Raw genomic sequence first — 6,565 nt, forward strand, 5'->3', positions numbered from 1 at the left:
TTTCACAGTTCCACTCTCCTCCCCGTGCTGGCTGTAGAAATTGCAATCAGAGTAACTGACTGCACTCAGGGCACAGCAGAAAGCCTCTGACTTCTCCCAGAAGCTTTATTACCACAATTCTCCTGGCTCTGAGCTCTCTCTTACTGCAGCAGCATGAAGGAAGCATGGAAACTCCAACAGAAGGTTGTCAAGAGCAAGGAACACGAATGTTTGGGTTTTTTTCTCTTTCCTACATCAGAAATTAGTCACTAATTGTGTCAGTCCCTTCTCTGCATAATTAGCTGCATTCTGTGTAGGTCACTGCTGATGTGGCCAGGGTGGAGCAAGAAGATGCTGTTAGTTGGACGTGGCTTTTCTGCATCAGCTCCTGGCCTTGTGGTAAAAAGGGTTTCTGCAGCTCCATGGCAGAGCTGTGTGTGGCAATTCTGAGCCTGCAGCTGGAAAATCACACTGCAGTGGTGGGGATGATTTTGGGGCTGGTGGTGGTGCCTGACTGATCTGTCTGGGCTCAGAACTTGCTGCAGACACACAGCTGAGGGGTTGTTTGCTTCAGCCTGACAATAACCCTGGCCAAGTTTGTTGTCTTTGGCTTCAGGGATCTGCTTTGGGAGTGCACTTTGAAAGAGAACTTCAAGAACTCTTGACTTCCTAGAACGAGAGGACTGGGCTTCCATCATTCCCCAGTAAACAGTCCCAGTTTAGAACAGCACTTTCCCATTAGATACTGCTTTTCCTGTGCCACTAATCATCTAAAATTATGGATAGGATTCCAAAACCTCCTTTTTGCTCTCCTTGTCTATTCTGATTTATAGTCTTGAGAAGTTAACAGAGGATTTTTCACACAATTTTGGATTCTGGTCACCTTCACTTCTTCATTTTAGCTCATTACAGATGTTCTGATTCAGAATATTTTTAACAAAGCCTACAGTTTTACTGTTTGCTAAACAACATTTGTGGCAAAAAAATTATTATAGTTGTTTTCAGTGATGAAAAGGCTTTTTAAAAATTTGTGCAAAATCTGTCTGTTTGGTTTTTTTACCACCTTAATAGGAAAATGTTTTCCATGACTTTCTAAAAAGTATTCTGGACCTTGTGTGAGAAAACAAAATAAAAGCTCGGGTTTTACATTTATAGGTTTGATATAGTGGACACTGTCTAGCAAATTGAGCACACTCTCTTGTTATTCCCCTGTTAAGCAGCTCTTTCCTATGTCCATCATGTTCCACCCCACTTAAAATGTCAACTCACAGTGTCTAAAGGCTTGGAATGCACATGCTTTTAGAAATTTGGGTTCCAGTCACTGTAAAGAGCCTAGAACCAAAGCAGTCCTTTGCAGCTGATGGCATGAACACTTTTCCTTTCCCTTTTCTCCCTGTGCATCATCAATCCAAAAAGAAAACAAATAGAGCTTGAATGTCACTGCAACAGATCAAACTGAATTTTGGAATGAATGCTCAGTTTAGCTCCTCGATCAGACAAGTCCTGCTCTAATTAGAACCTGTAGTAAAAGGCTCATTATTTATTGCTTAATAGACCTGTCACCAGGGAATTGGGGTTGTGTGCGCTCCTTCCTTCCTGCCACAGCTTAACTTGTTCTCAGACTTGGACTCTGTGCAGTAGAACTGGAATGTAACCAAATCCAATGATTCAAGAGGAAAAAGGGAAACGGAACAAAATCCCCAGAGGACACATCTGATCAGTAACAACAGCAGATGTGTTTTTGCACAGAGGTGCCACGAGCATCTGCGCCGCATTCATCCGAGGCTGAAGGTATCACCTGGGCTGGGGTTACTGCGGCACTTTCCAGCCCTCTGAGTCACTCCTGCACCCATCACCGTTGGATCACAACCCTGAGGGCAAGATCTTGCTAAATGCCTGACAGGACCCACTGTGTCTGCTGGATTATGGAAATAGAGGTGATAAAAAAAGAGGCAGCCCGTGAGTCAGTGTGCTCAGTACAGGCTTGCCTTTTCCAGGCAGAAGGAGCCTTCACACAGGCGCTGGAGCCGAGCACCACTTTGTAGAGTGGGTCTGGGGGGGTTGTGCAGGAGCTGCTGGCAATATTCTATTTAAAAGCCATGTGTGCCTAAGCAATGCTTCAAAAGAAAAAGCCGTTTGCATTTAGAGCAGAAATCCATTTCACTGACTTAGACATGAGCAGTTTTGGATTGTTTTTATTTTAATTTTGGTGTAAAGTGAGACATTTTTTTCCTCTAGAACAGTTTGTCAGAAATACTACAGAATAACCTCCTGCTCCATCCCAGCTGCTTTAATTGTCAGACTGTAGTGTCCCCATCATCCAGACAGCAAAGGTGCACAGCAAAACTTGGCACCTTCATTGCTCCTCTTCATGTCTTGGAGAGTTTAGGGAAACCTTCCAAAAGCCATGAATTTCTGATTCCCTCTGGAAGTATTTGATGTTTGAAATCTGTAAGGACAAGAAGGAAAACTCAAAGAGCACTGAGGAAGTGCTGACTAGATTGTTGAAGTAAAGACAATTATTGCAGAACAGTTATTACTGTGTGGATAAGGACTAAATATTTTATCTGGTAATTTGAGGCCAATACCTGGCTTCTGCTGTAAAATTGAGCATTCAGGAAAGAGTTGATCATCTGATCCTCTTTAACACCAACCAAACCAAAGAAAATCCATTTTTCTAACAAGATTTTAGTCCTGGCAGGATTCCTGTCTGCTGTCTAAAACCAATGGATGCTGTCTCCTGGCCAGATCAGGAACTGGATAATTCTGTCTTGTATTTTCTTAGTTTCAGCCCTGTGCCAGATGTTCTGTTGGAGTGTTTTCTCTATGTATTAAACTGCTGTTCAGTGGCAATTCCATATTTTGTCCTGCTTTGGGCTACATTCAGTGTTCCTTAGGTTTTGCTGATCCCTTTTCACTTCCCAAAGCAGTTTGGTTGAAGGGTGATATTGAAGTATCAATGTACAATCCTTGATGGTTTTACTGACCAAGGGATTCTGGACTGAATGTCAGGCCCAATGGTTCATATCAGGCTGGAGATGCCACATCAGAACATTTGTAGGCACAGAGACACCGACTTCTCCAGAGCAGAGAATTCCTCAGGAAAACAGACTGAGAAAAGTGAAAACACACACACAGTGATTCCAAGCCCTGCAAGTAAATTCCCAGAGTGGTTGTAATTGCTCTCCTGAGGTGTTGCTTACTAAGGAAGAGCTGGCAAGGGTGTGGCTGCTCTTTAATTGCATGTTTGAACAAGGGATTAGAGAGTGGAGCAGCAGTGTCATGTAAGGGTTGAAAGGAAACTGGGAGAAAGCATAACCCGTTATGTAAACCATCTCTTCTCTGTCAGTGTCAACATTTCCTGTCTGTATTGCAGCTGAAGTGAAAATAGTCACCCAGTGCAGCCTGGTTGCAGGTGTAGGCATCAGAATGGGTTTTCTGGCATTCCAGGCTCTTGGCGTCCCCCCAGCAGCAGCAATGGCTGAGTAACCTGTGGGGTTTCAGATGTGTTGTTGCCACCCTCCCACACCCCCCCTCAAAAAAGCCCCACCAAACTAATAACAGCAGTGACGAGAGGATGAGTCCCATGCTGGGTGAGGGAAACTGATTATAATCCATCTCTCCAGAGATTGATCTGTTTTTCTCCAGGCAAAATTTAACCTTCACTCCTTAGTCAGACCCGCTGAGCAGGAGTGAAATTGTGGGTGTCAGGCATTTGGCTAAAGGTGAAACCAAATTGATCTGATTTGCTTTTTAAATATAAGGATCTAGCTTTTCGGTCCTCAGATCCTAAAGAAAATTTCAGATTCTTGAAATAGTGACTATGCAATTCTTTCAATAAAACTGCTTCATAGCAGTCCCTCTAGTTGATCTTATTTTAGATGAAGTAGCTTTATTTTTTCTTAGCCATAAATGTTTTCAATCCTTATATTTAGAAACAGGGCTTTAAGAAGAAATGAAGATGTTCCATCTTTAGGGAAGCAGTTGGTTATCATGCTTATACATATAATTAAAACTGGTAGACTTCTTAGACAGTCAGAAGAGAATTCAGCACACAGCGAGTAGCACTTGTTCCAAAAGCAGTGGAAAACCTGAGGGCACCAGAGGAACTCCTGGGAAATGCAGAGAGCTGTGAGTGAGCAGTTAATGTTGAACAAAGTTGGTCTGTAGAAATCCTTCCTCACAGGTTTTTCAGTTATTGTCACCTTACACAAAAAGCTGAGCAGGGCATCAGCTCCATTCTCCATGCTGAGCTACAGTCTTGACTCATCACACACATTCTAACACAGCTCTGACAAGTGAAAGTAACTTCCCTGAGTATGGATGGTCCTGTCTGACCTTGGACACAGCAGAAACAAAGCAGATGAGGCTGATTTGGGTGCCTTTGGCAGCATTTCAGCAGTGTGAGCTGAGCTGTGGTGTTACCTGGCCCTTCCGTCCCTCACCCCTTCTCTTGCAGTTGTGGGCTTGGTTTGATGACCTGAGATCTCACTCAGAATCCAACAAGTTCTTGCTGAGCAGTTAAATCCTGCAGATGTTTTTTTATTTCCCTAAAGTGACATCAACAAACAGATTTTCCCCTCTGCTCTGCCGTATGGCCTCTTGGTGTGATCTGTAATTAGGGATGGCAGCTCCCAAGATTGCTTTAATTATCATGGAATTGCAGAATGGTTTGGGCTGGAAGGAACCTTTAGGATCATTTTCTTCCACCCCCTGCCATGGGCAGAGACACCTTCCACTGTCCCAAGGTGCTCCAAGCCCTGTCCAACCCGATCCTGGACACTTCCAGGGATGGGGCAGCCACAGCTGCACTGGACAGCCTGTGCCAGGGCATCCCCACCCTCACAGGGAGGAATTTCTTCCCAATATCCCACCTAAATCTATCCTCCTTCAGTTTAAAGCCATCCCCTCCACTATCACCAAATGTCCTTGTCAAAAGTCCCTCTCCAGCTTTCCTGAGGAAGAAAGGCATCACTTTCAGGGCTTTTGAAGAAATGCCAGCTCTTACACATGTTTGGAATTACCAAAAGCATTCAGAAGACACTTTCAATTGCAGTTCTCTTATGTCAGTGGTAAAATAATCTCAGTCTCCATAAACCTAGGAGTCCTGAATGAGCAGCAACTCCATTCTTCTCTAGTCCCTTTGTGTCAGGTCTGGAAAACAGTTCTACAGCAATTTGCTACTGTGGCTTTAAGGCCACTGAGGAGCACAGCTGGAAGCCTGCTCCAATTCCATGTTTTCTGCCTCAGAACACTACTGATGGCTGATGTCCCTCCATCCCTCCTGTGATGGTGGCAGGGACGTGGCTGCCCCTGCTCCTGCGTTCTGCTGCTGTGTCAAGGCATCTGATACCTCTGTGATTGCACTCGAAGCACCCTGAGCCTTCCTTGCCTCCCCCTGCTCCAGAACAAGTTATTTGGAGGATCAGGACAGCCAAGAGCCTGCCTCCTCCTCAGCCTTTCAGATAAGTGATTATTCACGAAAATATTGCAAATATGTTGTTCTGGAGAGAGCCATACTTTGTCACTGGGACATTGCCACCTCACACAGTAAAAGCTGATCAGAGCAGAGTGAGAACTGGCAGAGCAGTGATGGTCAGCAGTGGTGTCTGTGCCCTCCACATCCCACAGACTGGCACTGTCCCACCAGGAAGCACCTCTTGTCTGGCCTGGGTTAATTCCACTGGCACTGTTTTACCCCAGCACGTTTCCTCTGGAGATTTGCTGCCCTGCTGTGCTGCTTACGTGGAGGAAGCAAAGGCCAGCTCTGCTTTTTGCATTAAAGCAAGAACTGTGCAGGAGGGGAGGCGAGGGTGGCTGTGCCCTCTAGGATTTGGAAGGGACCATGCTGAAAAACCTTGATGGTATTTGTTTTGAAACAGTTTCTGCAATGGAGAACAGCTGCTCTTCCAAGGGAAACAATGAGAGGATCTGCAGCTTTTGGAGAGTGCAGTGAAACGCCCAGCACAGGCTTGGGGCTCCACTGGGTATTTCTGGAGGTTGATGTCCCCAACACACAGAAATCTTGAGCACAGGGTTATTTTGGGTCCTTGCTAAAACACAACCTCAGTGATTTTTTTAATATTTATTTTTTGATTTTATTCTGCCATGCATGAAAAGACTTGCTCCTATGGCAGGTTCCCATTACCAGAACACTGGCTTGAGAAAATTATCAAATTTGCATTATAAAGCACATGAACTTTTCAAATTTATATAAGCATATTGACATTTGAAATCCCATCACCCTTATAGAGCTCTGAAGTAATGAGCTGTAAAATACCATTTTAACACAAAAATACATGCTTTGAGGTTCTACTCTTGTGCAGACAAATGTTCCAAAATAATTCAGAATGGATTATTTTTGCAATGAAAATATTTTGGCAATTTAAAAATATGCACTAAAGGTCTTAGAAATTGATCTGGCAACAATGAAGAACTAGTGTCTCAACCAGGATTCACTAAGATGATTAATTATATATGATTAATACCTTTATGAATAATTAGTAACACTGGAAGCAAGTTTTGAAAGTTCTGTTTCGGTCTCTTGGCATTTGGACAAAAAAATTTCAATTGAAAATAAACCTAC

The 6,565-nt window shown here is 43.9% G+C and overlaps 1 long non-coding RNA gene across 2 annotated transcripts in view; it reads left to right on the forward strand.

Annotated features, from left to right (window-relative positions):
* LOC111939657 (uncharacterized) overlaps positions 1 to 6,565 on the forward strand; it is a 97,719-nt gene that overhangs the window by 44,638 nt on the left and 46,516 nt on the right. The window lies entirely within an intron of this gene.

This window comes from Cyanistes caeruleus, chromosome 24 (assembly GCF_971803275.1).
Source record: "Cyanistes caeruleus chromosome 24, bCyaCae1.hap1.1, whole genome shotgun sequence".
Taxonomy (NCBI): Eukaryota; Metazoa; Chordata; class Aves; order Passeriformes; family Paridae; genus Cyanistes; species Cyanistes caeruleus.